Here is a 24,279-nt window from a genome sequence, read left to right as displayed (position 1 = left end):
CTATTTTATTGACACTTATTTTTTCAGGTAAAAGGAGATATATCATTTTAAAAAGCATGGTGCTTTTTCAAAAGCCCTGCTCTCTATGTGTTTAATGTAAATCTCTCTCATTTAATCCCTTTGAAGCAAGGCCTAAAGACGTGCTGTAACCTACTCATTGGTGGTAATTTTTTTTTTATAAACCATTCCTTTATTCTACAGAAATGAGTTGAATTCTCACTCTAATGATAGCAATGCAAACAAAAAGTTCAATTTTAGTGGAACCAAATAAGTCTCTTGGGTATAAATTCTACAGGTATTCTAGCCTGATGATTATTTTACTGTTTGATCTCCTTTTCTCTCAAACTATCCTCCTTCCCTCCAAAATTCCTTTTCCTTGTTCCAAATATATAAGACTTAGAATTTCAAGCTCCAAGGCATCAGGTATCCCTAAAGTTCACATGAATGGTATTGAATTCCTAGAAAACAAAACATACATTTCTGCTAAACAACAAGAAGAATGCTTCAGATAAAAGTATCTTATCGAGTTTTCACTCTGCTGTGATGGTTGGATGGGAAACAATAGCAACAATGAACTACGAAAGGTCTCTTGCAGGTAGCATTTTAGTCCCTCAGGATGAAATTCACTTTGCCTGCATGAAACCTGAGAAAGTGAACTTTAGGTGGGCGAAGTTCAGGGGAAGGGTTTGGGGAGGGGGAAAAAATCCTCACACATCCCCAACATCGGACTAGACAGAGTGAAGATTTCCATTCTTCCAGCCTGCTCCTGCTGCTCCAGCCTGTGGAATGCAATAGCAGTCATTATCTCTCTCTCTGCCACTATCATGGTTTGGTAGAGCTACTAGATCCATATAAAGGTGGCTCTCATGGCTACTCCCTTACTGATGTCTCTACTCTCTACAAGACTATTAACAAGACCCCTCCCCTCTGGTACTCAGGGAGGTCATCCTGCACAGCCATTCCATCGACCCTCCCCGTGATTCACTACCATCTGCAATATAGCAGTAAAGTGGTGAAGAAGGCCTTGCGCTTATCAGCCATATCAGTTCCAATTTCAGCATTAAGGACAGCATTTAATTTTTTTTTTTAAATGTAAGAGCCTAAAATGAAAATCCTAAATTCATATATAGAAATAAAGTAAGTGGCCTGATATTCAAAACAGCTCAACACTCAACAGTCATTAAAATAATGCTTACCCCTTTGAAGACAATGAAAGCTGCTGGGTAAACAGGTGTTCTGAAAAGCAGGTCACTCACAGGTCCCAAAATATGGACTTTAGAGTGTAACTTCAGGTACTTAAAAAAAACCCCAAACAAACAAACAAAAAACCTGTGGCCACATTCCAAATGAGTTTCAGCCATTTCATCTTTCAATGAAATGTCTTATTTCTGTTTTATGTACTGAACCTAGACAGTAAAACCAGATTGCATGAGACATTGACAAACAATTAGAATGAAGAGCTTCATGTTCTTCTTATCCCCAAAAGGGGCATGTAGTGTGACAGTCTTTGTTACCAACAGCACCTATAAAATTGTATTTGAGTTAAGGAAAACAAGTCCTGCTGTTTGTGACCATTAATTACCTAGTTAAGAAATAATAAATACCTCCTTTATTTTAAACAGGCAACTGGGGAAGTCTCCTTTTTTGTTATGTTTCTCCATATGTGAAGTAAATGTCACTGCCAAAGAAAGAAGGCAGAAAACTAGGAAAGGAATACACTGGTGTGTTAGGTTTCAGAGTAGCAGCCGTGTTAGTCTGTATTCGCAAAAAGAAAAGGAGTACTTGTGGCACCTTAGAGACTAACCAATTTATTTGAGCATGAGCTTTCATGAGCTACAGCTCACTTCATCGGATGGACTGGTGTGTTAATCATCCAGTGGATTTTCACTCATTTGTAACCATTGTAAGTAGTCTATTTAAAAGACATTTTAAAAAAACAGCTTCTTGTTTATACGACTGAAACTTTATATAGTCACCTATACGCTTCTTGAGATGAGTATTTTCCACTACATTCGTATTTAGATTAGGAATGGACTCTAGTGTCACAATCTTATCTGCAGTTCACTTTAGCAATGTGGAGTCTTTACTCAGTGGTGAACTCCTGTCTTGATAGCAGCAGCAGCAGCAGAACTAGTACTTTTAGAGTTATATATTCCCTCTACTAACATGATTGAAGGGAGCAGAAGCGTAGAGCATCTGGTTAAAGAGCGCAGAGCTTTACTGCATATTCCTCCTCCCTAGAGCTAACATAAGCCCTTCTGCCAGGAGTCCACAAGGTTTGGATTCCATGAATTAGAAAGACACCTAACACATATGATAGCATAATCCCATTAATCTGGTGCATATTTGAACAGAGATCCATGAGCAATGTAATATTGCTCAAAAATGCATAAATTCCTATTCAGCTTGTATCTCCTTTTCATAAATTCCAAGACCAGAAGGGACCATAGTCTGACCTCCTGAATAAAGGGCCACAGGAACTTTCCCAAAATAATTCCTATAGCATCTCTCTCAAATATTAATTCTTGATTTAAAAATTGTCAGTGATGGAGAATCCACCAGAACACTTGCTAAATTGTTCCAGTGGTTAAATAACCTCACTGTTAAAAAATATACACCTTATTTCCAGTCTGAATTTGTCGAGCTTCAACTTCCAGCCATTGGATCATATTTATACCTTTCTCTGCCAGATTGAAGAGCCCATTATTAAATATTTGTTTCCCACGTAGACCCTTGATTAGTCTCCAAGTCACCCCTAACCTTCTCTTTCTTAAGGTAAATAGACTGAGTTATGTAAGTGTATCATTACAGGCATGTTTTCTAATCTTTTAATCATTCTTGTGGCTATTCTTTGAATCTCCAAAGAAAAGGATTTGTGAAGGATCCAAGAGAAGCAAAATGATATTAGAAGATATTGTGTTATGAGGCAGAAAGGGGAGTAGTAACTTGAGGGGATTCCTCCCTTGTAGAAGCTGCAGCTTCCTTTAAGCTATTACCTCTGCTTCCTTAGTGGCACCTCAAAGCACAATGCTTAAGGAAGCATTCCAAAGAAAAATGATATGAATATTGCCAAATGCTCTGAGCCATTTGTCACCCACACATTGTACACATTTTATCATAGGTGAGTATGATTGGACACTGTTTTAGAAGTAGTACAATAGTTGAAGAAATAGCAGAGTCACTGGCAATAATATTCATGGATGACAGGAGAGGTCATGGGAGACTGGAGAAGGGCTAATGTAGGGCCTATCTTTAAAAACAGTGCTGATATCTCTGACTTTTCTTTGTGTGAAAAAAGAGAAGGTGAAGGAAAGTAGCTCTCCCTAAGATATCTAAACATAGGAGCAGGTAACTTCTGAGTTGATTATAACCCTTCGGAAGATCTTACAGATTGAGTTCCTATCATTTTTGCTAACACCTCTTCAATCTTAACACTGAATAAATTCCTCTTGAAAAGAGGTCCTCAATTCTAGATTTAATCTCTAGAGGTAGAGAGGAACATCTTAGCCATGCATGTCTGCAAAGCATAATAGAAGAAGCAACTAATCTGGATGCAGTGTCTGATGCATCAAAAAAAGATCTAAGTGCATGTTTGTAACATTCTGATGTTCCTTAATAAGAGCATTTGTTAGTTTATGATGATTTTCTGGGAGGTTTTTAGTGTAAAGTAATTTCTTTTCCCAAAGGTGGAATTGGTATCTTGACATTGACACTTGATAATTTGCTGAAGAAAATAGCTTTCTTCAAAAGGAATCTATTTTGCCCCCTTCTCTCTCATAAACGTAATGGAAATGACCAGGCTTGGATCTTTGAAATGTTGCTGCTACAATGAGTGAATTAGGCAGAGGAGGTACATAAACAGAATTTCTCAAGGGAATCTGATTTAAATTGTCAAAACAAGCTGACATCAGGAAGAAGGGCTGGATCACACTGATTGTCAACGTCCTTCTAAAATTGGTAAAGACTATTTCTTGAGGTGCTGCCTAAAATGTCAAAAACTGGATGCATGACTTCTTCAAAAAGCCACTGAAGTTAATTTCAAAGTTGTCACCATTCTGCCCACTAATTCATGGATATTGTCCTCTGAAGGGGAGGATGCAGAAGCAACACCCATATTTTCATCAGGGGAAGAATCACCCTCCAACTCTTCTTCTTGATGCTCTAAATTGTCTTGGGGAGGTGGAATATCTTCCCCTTCAGAAAGCATGTCAAGTATTAGAGTGGGAGAATACTCTCTAGTCATGGGAACTGAACAATTAGGGTTGATCATTTCTGATCCATAGAACTGGGTTTTCTTCGACCTGGAATCCAGGATCCTGGCTGTCAAGAATGGTAGGGTAACTGGAAGTTGGACAGTATGCCCAAAGAATAGGTCAGTCCTGCCAATTTTCCCAATCTGGCAAGATCTCATAAGCCTAAAACCAGGTCCGCCAACAGCAGTTCTGGGCCCCCTAGAAAGGGATGGCTGAGGTTTGATTCGTGCAGGGTGTGCTGGTGTCTGGCCCCACGCTGCTGCTGGCCCAGCATAGTGTCACCACATGGGTGCAGAGCTGGACCACGTGCGGTAGGTGGTGCACGCACACACAAGCCACGCTGACACGGACGCAGTCCACCTGACATTTAGCCAGCACCCAGCGTGCTGCCGCAAGCTGCGCTGCTGGGTGCACTCTTCTGGCATGGCCAGCATAGGCACCGACTCCATGTGAGCTCTGGAGTTGGAGCACCCACGGGAAAAAAATGGTCGGTGCTGAGCACCCACCAGCAGCCCTCTCCACCAGAACCTCCCCCTTCCCCCAGCACCTCCTGCCTGCCAGCAGGCCTTGCTGATCAGCACCTCCTGCTCTATCCCAGCGAATACTGCCTGCTGTGAATCAGCTGTTTCGTGGTATCTGGAGGCTCTGGAAGGGGAAGGGGGAGGAGCAAAGGCACAGCATGCTCGAGAGAGGGGGGTGGAACTGGACAGGGATGGGTGGGGGTTGAGTCGGGGTGGAAAGAAGCAGGGCAAGGGTAGGACTTGGGGTAAGGTGGCATGGGGGCAGGGTCTGGGCGAAGCCAGGGGGAGCACCCCCAACAGATTAGAAACTTGGCAGCTATGATGGCCAGGGCTTCCAAATGCCCACACGGTTGACTTCACCGCAGCTGGTACCACCCCGTGCATACCTAGGAGCCCTGCAGCCCACCCAGGTGCTTTAAAAGGGCCCAGGGCTCCTGGCCACCACCACCGCTACTGCAGCAGTTATGGCTGGGGGCCTCGGGCCCTTTTAAGTCACCTGGGCTCCTGGGCAATTGCCCCCTTCCCCCCCTCCCCGTAGGCGGGCCTTCCTAGACTGGCTGTTTGAATCTCAAAGTGAGGAGAGGAATGATTTTTCAAAGGTAAATGTTCAACCTCCAAATTATTGGATTCAGCTCGTCTTCTAAATGCAGACCCAACCCTGGATCTGATAATTAAGTGATTGGTGAAATGACAGAAATTGGAATTTGCAGAAGTGATAAAGGTGAAATACTCTTTCTTGGAGAAACTGGCTCGGGTCTTAAGAGGTGGCAGTATGGTCTCTAACTCAATTTCCCACCTGAGTCTCTTATCAGGAGGAAAGTGAGGGAATAGCGAAGATTCAGATTCCAAGACCAGAAGGGATCATTGTGATAATCTAGTATGATCTCATGTATAACAGAGGGCAACAGAAAAAGAGTACATATGAAATACTTACTCCTTTAAATTAATGGCCATATTCCTGTACAACGGACAAGGTTTCATCCTAGATGCTTACTTATGTGAAGATAGTGTTTACCCAAATAGCATATAAATATTTAGCAAATACAGTGTCATTACCTAATAATAAAACAAGTTTCATTGTAGTGCCTGGATATAAAAGGTTTTTGTTTACTATCCCTAACCACAGCCTATCTGAATTTTAGAATTACAGCAACATCTGTGACTCAGTGTGCACTGACATATTTTGATACTGTCAGCATATTTAGGCAGGTTACTTATTTCCCTTCATATAAGCTGTTCATGCTGGTAAGGGACAAAAAGGTACAGAGTCATCATGGGGATACTATCTATAGCAATTTAGAATAATTAAATATTTACCATTATTAATGTTTTTAATCTGATTTTCTAATGTCAGTTTCGTTCTTGCATTATTTTCACAGGGAAAATTGAGAAAGTATTTAGAAAGTTCAGGTATTGTCTTGGGTTTTTTATTCATTATCTTAATAGTTAGTATTACAATTCAAAATAAGTAATACATTTTGATATGTTCAGAGGAGGAAAGTAAATTGCCAAATACTCAGCTTCATATTAAAGCTTTTCATTATGATCCACAGGAAAATAATAAAATGTACAGTACAAACCTGACCAACTCACTGTCTTGGGGAACAGCCTTCCTTTTTTCATAACTGAGGTTCCAATAACTGAAGAAGCTGACCCTACAGGCTTTGGAAACTGCATACAAGATCACCACTTATCCTACTATTGACCACCCCCTTCTGCCAGGTTATTCTTAGGAACTTTGTAGGACTGAGCTGTAGAACATATTCACACCTGCAACGTATTTAAGCTCCACAGGGCCTAAATCTCAGTCCTGGAAAGTTATTTAGCTCCAGAGGACTGATCTGAATGAAAAAAAAATTGGCACTCTTCTGACAAGAAATGGAATAACTGTTCTGCAAGGGTCAATGGGACAAATGGCGAGTACACCAAGAATCATAGAATCATAGAATATCAGGGTTGGAAGGGACCTCAGGAGGTCATCTAGTCCAACCCTCTGTTCAAAGCAGGACCAATCCCCAATTAAATCATCCCAACCAGGGCTTTGTCAAGCCTGACCTTAAAAACTTCTAAGGAAGGAGATTCTACCACCTCCCTAGGTAACGCATTCCAGTGTTTCACCACTCTCCTAGTGAAAAAGTTTTTCCTAATATCCAACCTAAACCTCCCCCACTGCAACTTGAGACCATTACTCCTTGTCCTATCCTCTTCTACCACTGAGAATAGTCTAGAACCATCCTCTCTGGAACCACCTCTCAGGTAGTTGAAAGCAGCTATCAAATCCCCCCTCATTCTTCTCTTCTGCAGACTAAACAATCCCAGTTCCCTCAGCCTCTCCTCATGAGTCATGTGTTCCAGACCCCTAATCATTTTTCAGAGTAACAGCCATGTTAGTCTGTATTCGCAAAAAGAAAAGGAGTACTTGTGGCACCTTAGAGACTAACCAATTTATTTGAGCATGAGCTTTCGTGACCTACAGAGCTGTAGCTCACGAAAACTCATGCTCAAATAAATTGGTTAGTCTCTAAGGTGCCACAAGTATTCCTTTTCTTTTTGCTAATCATTTTTGTTGCCCTTCACTGGACTCTCTCCAATTTATCCACATCCTTCTTGTAGTGTGGGGCCCAAAACTGGACACAGTACTCCAGATGAGGCCTCACCAATGTCGAATAGAGGGGGACGATCATGTCCCTCGATCTGCTCGCTATGCCCCTACTTATACATCCCAAAATGGCATTGGCCTTCTTGGCAACAAGGGCACACTGCTGACTCATATCCAGCTTCTCGTCCACTGTCACCCCTAGGTCCTTTTCCGCAGAACTGCTGCCTAGCCATTCAGTCCCTAGTCTGTAGCTGTGCATTGGGTTCTTCCATCCTAAGTGCAGGACCCTGCACTTATCCTTATTGAACCTTATCAGATTTCTTTTGGCCCAATCCTCCAATTTGTCTAGGTCCCTCTGTATCCTATCCCTGCCCTCTAGCGTATCTACCACTCCTCCCAGTTTAGTATCATCCGCAAATTTGCTGAAAGTGCAATCCACACCATCCTCCAGATCATTTATGAAGATATTGAACAAAACCGGCCGCAGGACCGACCCCTGGGGCACTCCACTTGACACCGGCTGCCAACTAGACATGGAGCCATTGATCACTACCCATTGAGCCCGACAATCTAGCCAACTTTCTACCCACCTTATAGTGCATTCATCCAGCCCATACTTCTTTAACTTGCTGACAAGAATACTGTTGGTGACCATATCAAAAGCTTTGCTAAAGTCAAGAAACAATACATCCACTGCTTTCCCTTCATCCACAGAACCAGTAATCTCATCATAGAAGGGGATTAGATTAGTCAGGCATGACCTTCCCTTGGTGAATCCATGCTGACTGTTCCTGATCACTTTCCTCTCATGTAAGTGCTTCAGGATTGATTCTTTGAGGACCTGCTCCATGATTTTTCCGGTGACTGAGGTGAGGCTGACTGGCCTGTAGTTCCCAGGATCCTCCTTCTTCCCTTTTTTAAAGATTGGCACTACATTAGCCCTTTTCCAGTCATCCGGGACTTCCCCCGTTCGCCACGAGTTTTCAAAGATAATGGCCAACGGCTCTTCAGTCACAGCCGCCAATTCCTTTAGCACTCTCGGATGCAACTCGTCCGGCCCCATGGACTTGTGCACGTCCAGCTTTTCTAAATAGTCCCTACCATCTCTTTCTCCACAGAGGGCTGACCATCTATTTCCCATGTTGTGATGCCCAGCGCAGCAGTCTGGGAGCTGAACTTGTTAGTGAAGACAGAGGCAAAAAAAGCATTGAGTACATTAGCTTTTTCCACATCCTCTGTCACAAGGTTTCCTCCCTCATTCATTAAGGGGCCCACACTTTCTTTGGCTTTCTTCTTGTTGCCAACATACCTGAAGAAACCCTTCTTGTTACTCTTGACATCTCTCGCTAGCTGCAGCTCCAGGTGCGATTTGGCCTCCTGATTTCATTCCTACATGCCCGAGCAATATTTTTATACTCTTCCCTGGTCATATGTCCAACCTTCCACTTCTGAGATACACAACTGAGACTGGGATTAACAAGGGGGATTTAAAAACTAGGCATTCCAATGCTCAGCCTAGCTCCCCTGTCCCCCAGTGGAGTTCAGTACCCCAAATTAGGTGCCCAGCCCCCTGCAGATTGCATAGGGAGATTTAGGCATCTATAAAAAGAGATTCACAGAAACCAGGGCCCTAGGTGGCAACCCACCTAAATTAGCCAAGAGGAAATGTCAAGGAGAAAGGTATAGCCTAATATTTGCCTCTCAGAGGGAGTGAGATATTTACCTCCAGCTCAGAGAAAAGTATCTCCCTCCACTCAGAAATCACAGCCATTAACCTACTCCAGGAGTTAGTTGCCTATGTCAGGCCAGTCCTTTTTCAAGAAAACCTGAGGATGAGGAAGTGGTCCACTTTTACACATAAGAGGAGCATTAGAGCACTCTGCCTGAATGGGAGAGGCCCAGGTTCAAATTCCTTTGCCTGATATGGCAAATCCACTGGGGTGGATTTTTTTCCTCAGTCTCTCCTTTTGAAGCTGGTTCCAATTTTTATAAAAGCAGTCATTGGAGCAGGGACTTGAACCTAGGTCTCCCACTCCCACAGCCTAAGTAAGTATCCTAATCACTGAACTACAGAGTCAGTTTCTCTCTTTCTGGACCAATTAGGCAAGAGGCTCAGTGATGTCAGGACTGAGGCTGATATGGGTATGCTCACCAGCAGAAATTAGGCCTTAGCAGGGTTTTTGAACTTTGGCGGCTCCTAAAGTGGAAATTAGACACCTAAATGCCCCCACCCCTGCCAGGAATCCCACCCTGAGCCTCTGTCACTTCACTTGAAAGACCTCATACCATTCAGTTTATTCTGATGAGTGTTCATACAAAACTAATATGATTTTCCATTAGTGTAAAAGCCCCATATCACAAGCTGAGAGAACACATGTTCTATTATGCAACACACTCATAGTTCAAAATATTCAGAGACTCTTTCACTTCTTAATTGCACCAGGGATTTATTTTTTGAGCTATGATAACTCCTCTGGAAATGAGGTTACAACACTGGCAATGTTTCAGTTTACAAGGTGCTAATGAGCTTTCTCCAAACTACAAAAATTACTGAAGTAACTTAGTGCTGTTTTTACAGAGTCAGAGGAATTTCACACAAACATGAGGGAGCATCATAATTTGATTCTCTATTTTCAAAATGTTCACTTCAAACTGAAAACATAAGCACAGTGTCAAAAATAAATTAATGTTAGTCTATCAAATGTGCACATAACACTTTTCTTCTTATACCAAGCAAACAAATGAAAAGGAAAGTAGATTTTGTTTCCTACTTTGGGGAAACAAACTCATTCTATTGCATTAGAAGAGAGACTTCTGGGTTAGTGGGTTATTCAATGATCATTTAATTTTACTCTTATGGAAAATGTTTGGTTGGGTGGATTATTTCCCACTGGAGTAATCGGAAATGCAAAGTAATTACATTTATTAACAAAACTGGCCATAGACGTTAAAATACTAATTAAGCAACACATTTTCTTCTCTGTTTGTCATAACATGAATCTCAAATAGACATCCTGAAGTTAACAGGTTATGTTACTCATAAATCCCAATGATATTTTAAGAATCCCTTTAAGAATGTTATAGAATCCCTCAATTACAGCAGTGCTCATTAGCATTGCTTCAGTAACATATCTTTCAGAATATTTTTTTGATCTGAAAGTCCAAGAACTTGGACAAAAATTGGACACTTTTTTGCATTCCATTGTGTTTAGATGCTGTGAAAGATTCTTAATTTTTAATTTCCTTGCTTCACAACTCAAAATACAGAGATTCAAATGTGTGACAGTGACATTTAAAATGTGTGGAACATTATGAGGGATAGCACACACAGCAGAGGTATAAGCTTTAAATGGTCTAGGAATTACTTCTTTAACAAAGTATAAAGGTTTCCATAATCAAAGTGTTAGAATTCAGAATATGTGATGTCAAGTACTTGCACAAACAATAAAGTGACAACAGGTCTGTTAGGAATGGAGGTAAAAATTAGGACTAAAATGAGGGTTGTACCCCATCGCCTCAGTTTTTGGAACCCTTTCCAGAATTTATAACTGCATATAAGTGTAGTCATGGCTAGAACAGGAGAAGGAACCTGCAACTCCTAAAGGCACTCCAAGGTAGAGTTTGAAGGTACAAGTGGAAGAGGCTGGCATAGCTTGGCAAATTCTAAACACGAGTAAGATCTATCTGACTGCACAGATTTGAAAAAAAAAAATCCTTTACTGATTATACTGATTATACACAAAATGCAGCACCAGCATAAATGGGCATAACTCCTTTAAATCTAAAATGGACTTGCACCTGCTTGTGGCAAGTTTTAATTTAGCCCATTGTGTTTTTCTAAAAATTCAAACCTCTTTTTACTATTTTATCATCTTTAGGGTCAAGGATTATTGGTGTAATGTTTTGGGAAACCAAAAAGTATGACAACTAAATATAGGCCATATTTCCAAGTACAATATAAAAAGGATCTTATGACCATATTACAACATTTTCAAACTTGTTCGTCTAAAGTCAGACACCTAAAGATGGATTTTGGCACCTAACTAAATGTTCTTATTTTCAGCAGTGCCAAGTAGCCATAAGTTTGTAATAGGTTCTCAGTATTTCTGAAAATCAAGTAGTTAGTACACTCCCTCCCCAAATGTTTAAGGCCCATATATTTCTCTCCTCAATGCCTAACTGAGGGGTATCATAAAGATATTGGAATATGTGGTCCTTTCTAATTCATACCAAAGCTCTGCATGCATGGAGTATAACATGGATGACTGAATACAAGATAAAGGACAGGAAGAGTTGTTGGCGGTCATTTGCGACAATGGTAACATGATAGCCTACTAAAAGAACAAAGGTGTGCAAAATAATCACAATAAAATTTGAAATGCCCTGTATCAAGTGGGAAAATTATATTTTGTGGATTCTCATACATTTTCCCCACCCCTCCCCACCCAGTGGAAATTCTTAACTCAACATTTCAGTTGGAAACAAACAGACAGGACCCTGCAGGAAATGTAAATACACATTTTTTTGTGTACTGCAGCTGAACAGAAGGTGCCCTTGGCTATTGCTTCAGTCAGAAGAAAAACTATCAATTTTAATAGGTAAAGATTAAACATCTTATTTATACATGGGATGTAAAAAATGTTAATTAAAGCAGGTTTGAATAGGGCCTACACGTGTAGATTTACTTGTTGATTCAAATTTCGCAAACTCAATCCATCAGCACACACCCACAATTGAGGCCTTTCTTACCTCACCCAAACCACACAACAAGCCCCACAACACTATTTATTTACTTGGATATCTCCTGAGTGAAGGATCTCAGGACTTTAAGAGAACAAAATGGTTGTAGGGGTAGGGAGTTCTATCCACTTCTTCCTAATAGTGTCAATATGTTCAGTCCATGCTAACCAAATTGTTACAAGCAAGAAATGAGATTAATACACATACTGAAGCACAAGTAGGTTTCAGAGTTAATGTGTATGTTTTCCACAACTCTGGCTGAAAACAGCTTTACACGCTTTCCCACTGCATTCACACTTGTCTAATGTTAGAGATAATAGTGCTCTTCAACAAGATGGTCTCCTCCAGCATTAGCCGCAGAAATTTCAATTGTAATTAAAACAATGCTTGCATTAGAGAGAAGTGGGAGGATGGCACAAACACGAAGATCCCTACATCCATCCCTAATTTGTTTTAATTCAGAATTTTGGGGGAGATTTTCAAACACACCTAGGGAATTTAAGAGCCCACATCCCAGTGTAAGTCAATGGGACTTGTACTCTTCAACAGAGCTATTTGGGAATTTTCATATGAAATTTCCCCTCTCTAGAATATGCCAATTAATTAAAACCATTTTTTTTTTTGGAAAGTATTAATTTCGATGAAAGTTTCCATTAGGAAGATTTCTCAGCTCCAAGATAAAATTTCTGCTCAAAATCAGAAAGAGATCCCAGAGAATCCAGCAGCCCTGTAGTTAGAGTACTGCAAATCAGAGACTTGAACCTTTCTCTCCCAGGGGAGTTCCCTAATCAGAGGACTATAGTCTCTTGCTTGCTCTCAATCTTTCTTGTTGGAATAGTTCCACTTAGCATAAATATTTAATTTATTTAGGCAGTGGGAGATTGACTTTACACCCTGGTGGTTAGAGCACTCACCTAAGGTGTGGGCGATCAGGTCCCGGCTCCCAGTCACAAGGGCAGAAACTTCTACATGAGTGCCTTGGCTCCTATGATGTTTCTCTGATTTGTACCAGTGTGGAAAGGGAAAATTTTTGCATGGCAGGAAAGCAGTTTCTCTCCCAGCTCTATTCCTGAATCTTTTGGGCATTTTTGAAAATCCCCCATTTAACTATGAGAATGACATATCAATTTATTCATTGTGACAAATACTTATTACCTCTTGCAAATTTTTATAACAATGTAGATGCCATTTTCCTTCAGATTTATCTAAAGCTCGCAGGATCTTACAACTTTATGAGGTCTAGCTATCACAATCCAAAGAAAGTGTCACAATGTACAAATTATGCCACTGATTATTTTACGACATTGAGTTTAGAAGTCCCATAGTTTGAGTTGTTATATGTGTCTTACAGAATGAATCTGTTATTCGTATTATTTCCTCTAAACAAATCCTTGTACCTTCTCTTTTGTATTCATCCATACACAAAGGTCATGCAACTTTTTTTCTTCTTTTGATTCTACCACTTTGAGATATGTTCCCTATGAAAACACTGATAGAAGCTATCATCTTTCAAACCAGAAAAATAAATAAATAAATAAGAAATAAATAAATAAAGAGTTCCAGTTTATATGTTGTGCTGATATCTGCCTCCCCTTTAAAATATGGGCTACCTTTAGTTCTCCTGTTCTACTGTGGAACAAAATAATTTTTTATAAATGTTCTTATATTGCTTTGAATAGATCAATAATTCCTTTCCTTTAATCATATTCCTTTGCTGTCATTATTTCTGATATGACTATCATTTGGACCAGTGCATTTTTGTCTTCAGTATTCTTTTTTTACTGCTCTGATTTTCAAGGCTGTGATCTGTGCCTTCAAGAGCTCATCTGATGGATTATCTATCACTTAGATGTCACCTTTTTTGTATGTTGATGTGTGCGCTAAAATATTTCCATCTCTTGCTCTGTCTGATTTCTTGATTTTTTGACCAAATCTCTTACCATTCTCATAATTCACAACTACTTTTTAACTGCAGCCATGAATTATTTCTCTCTCTATTTTTTTTTTACAAGTTTATCTCCATGCCCTTTGTATGATGATTTGTGTGGAGATGTGGACAAAAAAGTTTACATGAAAAACTTTCACTCAGAACTTGAACTACAGCAGAGCTGAATCTTTTCACATGGTTTAAAAATATATAAAAATGTAAAGAAACACATCAAAACAGTAAAAAATCAAGTTTCTATCAGGACATATGCCACAATTCAAAACATTAAAAACAGGGAAATTGGCAGTTAGGGGAAAAGTCATAGAATCAGAAACTATCAGGGTTGGAAGGGACCTCAGGAGGTCATCTAGACCAACCCCCTGCTCAAAGCAGGACCTAATCCCCAATTAAATCATCCCAGCCAGGACTTTGTCAAGCTTGACCTTAAAAACCTCTAAGGAATGAGATTCCACCACCTCCCTACGTAACCCCTTCCAGTGCTTCACCACCCTCCTAGTGAAGAAGTTTTTCCTAATATCCAACCTAAACCTCCCCCACTGCAACTTGAGACCATTACTCCTTGTTCTGTCATCTACTACCACTGAGAACAGTCTAGATCCATCCACTTTGGAACCTCCTTTCAGGTTGTTGAAAGCAGCTATCAAATCCCCCCTCATTCTTCTCTTCTGCAGACTAAATAATCTCAGTCCCCTCAGCCTCTCTTCATAAATCATGTGCTCCAGTCCCCGATCATTTTTGTTGCCCTCCGCTGGATGCTTTCCAATTTTTCCACATCCTTCTTGTAGTGTGGGGCCCAAAACTGGACACAGTACTCCAGATGAGGCCTCACCAATGCCGAAAGAGGGGAATGATCATGTCCCTCGATCTGCTGTCAATACTTCTACTTATATAGCCCAAAATGCTGCTAGCCTTCTTGGCAATAAGGGCACACTGTTGACTCATATCCAGCTTCTCATCCACCGTAACTCCTAGGTCCTTTTCTGCAGAACTGCTGCCTAGCCATTCGGTCCCTAGTCTGTAGCAGAGCATGGGATTCTTCCATCCTAAGTGCAGAACTCTGCACTTGTCCTTGTTAAACCTCATCAGATTTCTTTTGGCCCAGTCCTCTAATTTGTCTAGGTCCTTCTGTATCCTATCTCTACCCTTCAGCGTATCTACCTCTCCTCCCAGTTTAGTGTCATCTGCAAACTTGCTGAGGATGAAATCCACCGCATCCTCCAGATCGTTAATGAAGATATTGAACAAAACTGGCCCCAGGACCGACCCTTGGGGCATGTCGCTTGGTACCGGCTGCCAACTAGACTTGGAGCCATTGATCACTACCCATTGAGTCCGATGATCTAGCCAGCTTTCTATCTACCTTATAGTACATTCATCCAGCCAATACTTCTTTAACTTGCTGGCAAGAATTCTGTGGGAGACCGTATCAAAAGCTTTGCTAAAGTCAAGGAATAACAATCCACTGCTTTCCCCTCATCCACAGAGCCAGTTATCTCATCATACAAGGCAATTAGATTAGTCAGGCATGACTTGCCCTTGGTGAATCCATGCTGCCTGTTCCTGATCACTTTCCTCTCCTCTAAGTGCTTCAAAATTGATTCCTTGAGGACCTGCTCCATGATTTTTCCAGGGATTGAGGTGAGGCTGACTGGCCTATAGTTCCTCGAATCCTCCTTCTTTCCTTTTTTAAAGATGGGCACTACATTAGCCTTTTTCCAGTCATGCGGGACCTCACCCAATCACCATGAGTTTTCAAAGATAATGGCCAATGGCTCTGCAATCACATCCACCAACTCCTTTAGCACACTCGGATGCAGTGCATCCAGCTCCATGGACTTGTGCTCATCCAGCTTTTCGAAATAGTCCTGAATCACTTCTTTCTCCACAGAGGGCTGGTCACCTCCTCCCCATACTCTGCTGCCCAGTGCAGTAGTCTGGGAGCTGACCTTGTTTGTGAAGACAGAGGCGAAAAAAGCATTGAGTACATTAGCTTTTTCCACATCCTCTGTCACTAGGTTGCCTCCCCCATGCAGCAAGGGGCCCACACTTTCCCTGACCTCCTTCTTGTTGGTAAACATACCTGTTAGAAACCCTTCTTGTTACTCTTAACATCCCTTGCTAGCTGCAACTCCCAGTGTGATTTGGCCTTCTGATTTCACTCCTGCATTCCTGAGCAATATTTTTAAGCTCCTCCCTTGCCATTTGTCCAATCTTCCACTTCTTGTAAGCTTCTTTTTTGTGTTTAAGATCAGCAAGGATTTCACTGTTAAGCCAAGCTGCCATATTTACTATTCTTTCTACATTTCAGGATGGTTTGTTCCTGGAACCTCAATAAGGATTAGACTCCTTTCCCTGTCATGTTATTCTCCCAGGGGATCCTGCCCATCAGTTCCCTGAGGGAGTCAAAGTCTGCTTTTCTGAAGTCCAGGGTCCATATTCTGCTGCTCTCCTTTCTTCTGTCTGTCAGTCTCCTGCATTTCTTGTCACTTTCACATTGCCTAAATCACTACCACTTTCCAACTCCATAAAACTTTCAACTCCATCTGCAACAAATACTGAAAAACAGAACCTACCTGTGATGGGGCAGATCGACCCCGCACTGGTTCAGTGGAGGTTAATCCTTCCCTCCTAGCAGAGGAAGCCATGCCCCGAGGCTCTGCTGGGCATGCTCCACCTGGAAGTTAGGTATAAAAGCCTGCAAAGCTACTCAATCGGGGTGGACCACCAGAGGGGAAGGAGGCTCCTCACTCTCTCCAGCAGAAAAGAGGCTCGCACCCTGAGATGCAGAGGCAGACACGCTCAGCCGCACTACAGAGGGGAAGCCAAGGACACTGAAGACCGGGCTGAATCTGAGAATATGGTAGGAAGTGACCCAGGGAGTTCTTAAAAAGGAATGGGGCTGAGACTGTTGAGACCAGCATGTTTCGAGAGCATCCCCGCTGTACCACTGGTGAGGAGAATTCACCACTAACAGGGCCCTGGGTCAGGACCTAGTGGAGTGGGTGGGCCTGGGTCCCCCTACCTGGGCCACCCTCCTTTGAGAGGAGCTGGCCCCATGCAGTGAGTTATATGGACTCTGGCCGCTAGGCCGCAGTACCCCACTAGGAGAGAGGAATTTGGTGGACTTTGGCCACTGGGCCACACTGCCTCAATCGGCAAGGGGAAGTAGATGGACTCAGGACATTGGGCCACGCTGTGAAAACCACAGAAGGGTTTAGAACACGGACTTGGGCATAGAGAGGCTGTGCTACCTCCTGCCCCCTGACCTAAGGGGCTGATGAGGTACCACCACAATACCCAACTTCAAACGTGCACCATAACTCAAAATCTTAACAGTGACCTCAGCTGCTCCTATGTCAACAATGGATCAGCACATCTGACTGTCACAGATTCTGTGTACTCATTCTGCCTAAACACTGCTAAGGTTTGGTCAAGTTTGTTTCATACCCTAAATTTAGCAATGAGAATCTAGTGAAAAAAATGAATAATACAAGCTTAAATCACTATCAAGCCATTTTCCGTCAAGCCACTATGAACAATACCACTAATACTCAGTTCACATTTTGTCTTTTCCTTTTGTGTGCGGGGGGAGGGGGGGAATTGTGGGGGGAGGGGAGAATGTATTTTCTTTAGATTTTTACAAAATAACGGTCTAAAGCTCCTATTCAATTGACAGCTTCTAGAAAGCATTGGCACATTGTTACACATTGTTAAAAATACTAGTTTAACAAAAAAATAGAACTCAGCATCCACAGATGAGGCTAAAATTTTGAAAGAGCTCAGTATACTGAGTGTTGAGATCACTTTTGAAAATCTGGACCTTATTTAGCTCCCTAAATGGGAATTGATCTCCTTTGAAAAAAAAAAAAGGTCTAGCCCAAAATTATGGGGTTTGAGCATTTGAAAATCTTGTCCATTTTTATGCCAATAGCAATCCAATATAAAAACCATAATATTTACCTTAAGTTAATGTGATGGGGTTATATTACATTGAATAACCTTGAACATTCTTTCATTTTCAAAATCAAATTCTGCTTTATGGAACCAGCACTGTATTGGTTTTTGTGGCTTTCAATGCTGCCTAAGCTCCATAGCCCGATGCAGACAACCACAAGCTGTATTTTGCCTGTATTTAAAAAAAAAAACAAAAAAAACAAAAACCAATATACTCTTGGTGTATGCACATCTCTATTATTCAGCGCTATATGAAACTTATTTACATGACCTAAATGTGAAATCTCACAATAATTATAGGACTTCTTACTGCTCATTTTAACAAAATTGTTATTATTTACTTTACATCTTCTGGCACCTGACCTTGTGTTGTATCATTAAGAATCTTAAATCATCATTATGCTGCATGACTGCCAAGGCCTTGGACCCTTTTAACATTGATGGCATCCATAACAGTTGCTTGCCCTTGCTTCATTTTCACTGCTGACTTTTTCTTTCTATCTGGAGGAAATATGTACAGGTCTTTCAACTGTTCATTATCTGTCTCTCTGACATAAGTAGTAAAACAATGTCTCACAGAATCCATTGCTTCGGTGGCTGTTTCACATAAGAATCCATTTCTAACAGGACTTTATTATGACTAGATCATTTTGTTTAAGTATGGTCTCTTACTCCTTTTTCACTCTTGCATACTTTTAACAACTTGAAGGTTTACCCTTTCATATTTCACAAACTGGGCTGCCAGTTTCAGCATAACCTTTCCTAGTAACCACAGATGCATCCGAGAGTGGTGTGGGAGCAGTTTTAATGCAGGAAGGTCCAGATCAAGAATTTCATCCTGTTGTGTTTCTGAGCAAAAAAATGTCTGAGAGGGAAAGCCACTGGTCAATCCCCGAAAAGGAATGTTACACCATTGTGTACGCTCTGGGAAAGCTATGCCCATACGTTTGGGGCGGCATTTCCACTTGCAAACTGACTATGCTGCGCTGAAGTGGCTTCATACTGTCAAGGAAAATAACAAAACTTCTTCGGTGGAGTTTAGCTCTCCAAGATTTTGATTTTGAAATACAGCACATTCCAGGAACTTCTAACAAAGTGGCTGATGCACTCTACTGTGAAAGTTTCCCAGAATCAAATGGTTAAAATCATTCTTGAAATGTGGCATATAGTTAGTTTTTATATAATCAGTAGTATATCTAGAGGTGCATGTGTCTTAACAACTCTGTTTTCTCCTAGAGCTCCAGGAAGAAATCATAGCCAGTGTGGTACAGGCTGTCCAGCACTGTCTGTGATTTGGGGGACATGTCATAACCATATAGCTAAGGGTAGCCTTGAATTCCTCCTTACCTGTAAGGGGTTAAGAAGCTCAAATAACCTGGTTGGCACCTGACCAAAAGGACCAATGGGGAAAGAAGATACTTTCAAATTGGGGGAGGGGGGAAGGAAGGCTTTGTTTGTGCTCTTTGTTTGTGTGTTCTTGGGAAGCAGAGAAGCACCAGGTCAGAAAACTCTTTCTCCTATAAACCATCTTAAAGTGAGTCTCAATATTGCAAAAAGAGTAAGTAAATAAGGCAGGGTGCATTAGATTACCTTTTATTTTCAACTTGTGAATTTTCCCTGTGCTAAGAGGGAGGTTTATCCCTGTTTTTTGTAACTTTAAAGTTTTGCCTAGAGGGCAATCCTCTGTGTTTTGAATCTGATTACTCTGTAAAGTTACTTTCCATACTGATTTTACAGAGGTGCTTCTTTTACTTTTTTTTCTTTATAATAAAGTTCTGTTTTTTAAGAATCTGGTTAACCTATTTGGTTGGTATATTATTCTCAAGCCTTCCCAGGAAGGGGGTGTAGGGTTTGAAGGGATATTTGGGGGGGAATAGGAATTCCAAGTGGTTGTTTCCCGATTCTTTGTCTAAATCACTTGGTGGTGGCAGCATACCATCCAAGGACAAAGGATTTGTGCCTTGGGGAAGTTTTTAACCTACGCTGGTAGAAATAAACTGAGGTGGCTTTCATGCGGGTCCCCATATATTTACCCTAGAGTTCAGAGTGGGGAGGGAACCCTGACAGCATCACAGAGAAAACAAACAATAAAAGGATTTAAAAGCTCTCTAAACATACTAGGAATCACTCATCTTCCACACAGACTCTGGTAGGGGAAAATCTTTCTAATCATTGTGCAAGGCGTGGGGCCACCCTAAGATCAAGGGTCCTATACATTTGTTGAATCACAAGGAATTTCCTGAGTGTTTGAATTCAGCCTTTTATACCAAAAATATGATTTGCCTCTCAACCTCCTGAAAAAAGGTAAAGCCTTCCACTGTTCTCCAGGAGATCAAGCCACCCTGGGATTTTGCATTAATGATCCGCTAGTCAGGATGATTATTATTTTGCATTAATAATCCGTCCTTAGGATTTATGGGGCCCTATGTAGTATTATTAAACTGGTGCCCCTATGCCCGACGGGAGCCTGGGCTGGCGGCCAGAGAAAGAGGTAACTTTCCCCAGCTCCAAGGCTGCGGCTGCCAGGGAGATATAGCCCTTCTTCCCAGCTTGAATTCTGTGGTTGTTGCGGTGGGGCAGAGAGGGCACATCCATCACATTAGAAAGGTAAGACTACTGATATTAAAATATATGAGTTGTGGGCTTTTATTTGTAGAACAAAAAAACCTTTAATTATTAAGTTTTTAAATATAGTGCTTTTATCCAAAGTGCTTTACAATAGTTAGCTAACGGTACAAACAACATTTGGAAAGATCATTAAGTGGTCCGCCAAGACCCTCAGCAATTTTCAAGTGGTCCGTTAAAAAAAAGTTTCAGAGCCACTGCTGTAGACTAACATGTTCTGAGTAAATATTACACTAATGCACAACTGTTTTCGTCAATAAATTCAGAAACTGACAGTATATACCTTGGTGTTGGCAAATGCCTGTTAAATGGCTTCATTACCACTTGAATGGCTCTTTAACAGTTTCAGTGTTGTGCTAATAGGTCTGGCAGGTTGGAAGGCTTTTTCACTTTTAAATACTATATCCCTTCTGGTACTTTAAGTACTATAGCCCTTCAGCTCACCAGGTTGCAGCAGCCAGCTATGGTGGGAGCCTGCAGGAAGGGTCAGTACAGGGATAGGAAGAGGCAAGTGGGTGGACACTAAGGGTATGTCTACACTTACATTTTATAGCGCTCAAACTTGCTAGCTCAGGGGTGTGAAAAATCACCCCCCTGAGCACAGCAAGTGTGAGCGCTTTAAAGCGCTAGTGTAGACAGGCTTTGAGCGCTGGGATCTGGGCTCCCAGCGCTCGGAGCTAATCCCCTCACGGAGGTGGATTACCAGGACCGCGACCACACTCGCACTTCAAAGCGCTGCTGCGGGAGCACTCCCGTGGCAGCGCTTTGAAGTTTCCAGTGTAGACATACCCAAAGACTCAGGGATGCCCCAAATTTTCAGGTGCCCTATGCAGCTGTGTATACTGCCTATGCCTAAGGACGGCCCTGCCCCTAGTGATTCCAGATTCTTCAGGAATTTGCCCCATCTGTTCTCCCCAATCCCGCCCATCCCGTGGCCAGAAACACAAATACACAATGTTATTGATAGACAGGGCTATGAATATTCCACAGCTCAGTGTCTGGCCCACCTCAGTATAATGATTTGATATCTTATGTTTAAGCACAAAAACCTCAATATGGTCCCAAAAGATACTGCATGTAGTTGCAATAGCTGTCACATGGGGTTACGTTGATGGGATAACTCCACCTATCACATAGGTTGTCCAGGAAGTGGTGTTGGTGATTCAGGTGGCATTTCTCTCTCTTTAGGGAAGATATTGTGTCTACTTATGTGTTTGTTCAGCACCAAGTACAGTGGGATTCAGTCTTCAATAAGGTCTTTTGGTGCTATCACAAGACAAATGAATATAATCAGTGATGCACTGGAGAAGATGTGCTAGTATTTCTGTTAAATACCTTCTGTTTTGTCCACTACTTGATGCATCAGTTTCATCCATTTGCTATTCACACTTGGAGAAAAGTAGAGGACGGATACAGCAGTTGCTGGGGGAGGGGAGTGAGAGGTACAAGAGGAAGTGGAGAAGAGAAACAGGAGCAAGGAAACCTGTCAACATCCATTTCTTGGAGCTAGCCTCGCCCCTCTCCCAGGAAGTTCTCAGTCTGGACAGCAGTATGAACGCCAGGGAATGGGAGAAGTGGTAAGAGGCTTTGACAATATCTCTGTAGTCCCTGCTCATGCAGCCTCCAGTTCAGTTCCAGAGGATGCTATTTCTCAAAGAAGCAGTAACCTACAAGGTGCAGAAGAGAGCTCTGAGAGCACAAGTAAGGAACAGAGCTGGTTAAAACAGTAAATGTTTTCTCATGAATCATTTCAAAAGAAACAAGGTATTTTTGTTGCATTCAAAATTTTGCACAGAACTGTTTGGGTTTTTTTAAAGAAAAAAGTGAACATTTTGGCAATGTTCCCTACTTCTTCCCATTTCCCAATTTTAAATTTTCCCATTTCCAAATAAATGAAAAAAAAATCATTTTTTGATTTTTTTGTACCAACTTTTTAATTGATCAGGAATAATTTTCCTGGAATCATAGAAATGTGCCTGGAAGGGACTGTGATAGATCCTATAGTCCAGTCCTCTGCACTGAGGCAGGACTAATTATCATCTAATCCATCCCTGACAGGTGTTTGTCATTGGAGGATTTAAGAACAGATTGGACAGATTCCACAACCTCCTTAGGTAATTTGTTCTAGAGCTTAACTGTCCTTTGTTTAGTTGTAAATCACTTCTTGTTGGAAAAAATGTTTTGACAAATAAATATCATCCAACTCTAATGACAATCCTACTCTGACAATTTCTGCTTCCAGAGACCATATCAGCAATTGATGTTGTGGTTTTAATTATTCTGAAAGCACCCAGAACACTGGTCAGGCACTTTGCAAACTCAAAACAAAATAATTCCTAAATCAAATGATAATGACTACGTTCTATTGGCATTGTCTTATCAGAGCCAGTTTCTGCTAGCACAACTTAAATAATCAAAAAGGTTCAAGTCTAGTTAAGGGTGCAATGGCAGGGTTGAATAAGGATGTTTGTACAACATCTATTATAAATCACCACTGCTATCTAAACTTTGAGAAAAGGCAGTTATAACAGATAAGAATTAAACTGAATATTTTCTATTGGACAAAGCATACCTTTTCTTCTCTATGAAACAGTCACTATATTTATAGGGAAGAGGGAGTCTAGAGGTTTGTCTCAGTGGCTACCTGGGCATTTATACTACACTCCCTGTTATAGTTGAGCACTTATAGGGCTGAAAATGAGCACAGAAATATTAGTAATCTTTTACCCTTGCGCCCCCCCCTCCACCCGTCCACCAGCCAGTCTGCCCCGAGGGCCCATATGGAAGTCAGTGTTTTCCTGGGTGCTCATAAATCCAGAGTAAGGGACCAAGAAGATTGAGAGCACTGAACACTCTCCAGAGTCATCAACAGAAAGCTTCAAGGGTCAGTTTTTAAAAAATGCTCAAACCCCACAACTGCAGCCAGATTTTAAAGAGAGCTCAGCTCCCATTTAAATACTTAGGGTATGTCTATGCTGCAAGTGAAGGTGTGGTTGCAGAATGAGTAGGCACAGCTATGTTAGCTTTAATGTAGCTAGCACTGGTAGCAACTGTAATGAAGACATGGTGGTACAGGCTTGTAGTAAGGCGAGAGCGATAGCTCAGTGGTTTGAGCATTAGCCTGCTAAACCCAGGGTTGTGAGCTCAATCCTTGAGGGGGCCTTTTTGGAGGGAGGGGGAGGGTCTATGGCCATACCACCTTGAACATGCCCAATCTCAGAAGCTAAGCAGGGTTGGGCCTGGTTAGCACTTGGATGGGAGACATCCTAGGAATACTGGGTGCTGTAGGCATGGGGTGGGAGAGATAGCTTAGTGGTTTGAGCATTGGCCTGCTAAACCCAGGGTTGTGAATTCAATCCTTGAGGGGGCCATTTAGGGATCTGGGGCAAAAACTGGGGATTGGTCCTGCTTTGAGCAGGGGTTTGGACTAGATGACCTCCTGAGGTCCCTTCCAACCCTAATATTCTATGATCCAAACCATCAGATTCAGTACCAACAGCTGTTAAGAATCTTGAAAATCTGACCACACAGTCTTAGGAGTTAGTCCCTAATATCATATAGGACTTTGGTGGTAATGGAATATTAAAGCTGTATATTGAATGTTTAGTTTATACATTTTGGGTGAAGTAGCAATATAAT

Source organism: Lepidochelys olivacea (assembly GCF_965140295.1).
Source record: "Lepidochelys olivacea isolate rLepOli2 genome assembly, chromosome: 4".
NCBI lineage: Eukaryota > Metazoa > Chordata > Testudines > Cheloniidae > Lepidochelys > Lepidochelys olivacea.
The sequence above is the reverse complement of the archived record's forward strand: the minus strand, read 5'-3'. Positions refer to the sequence as shown.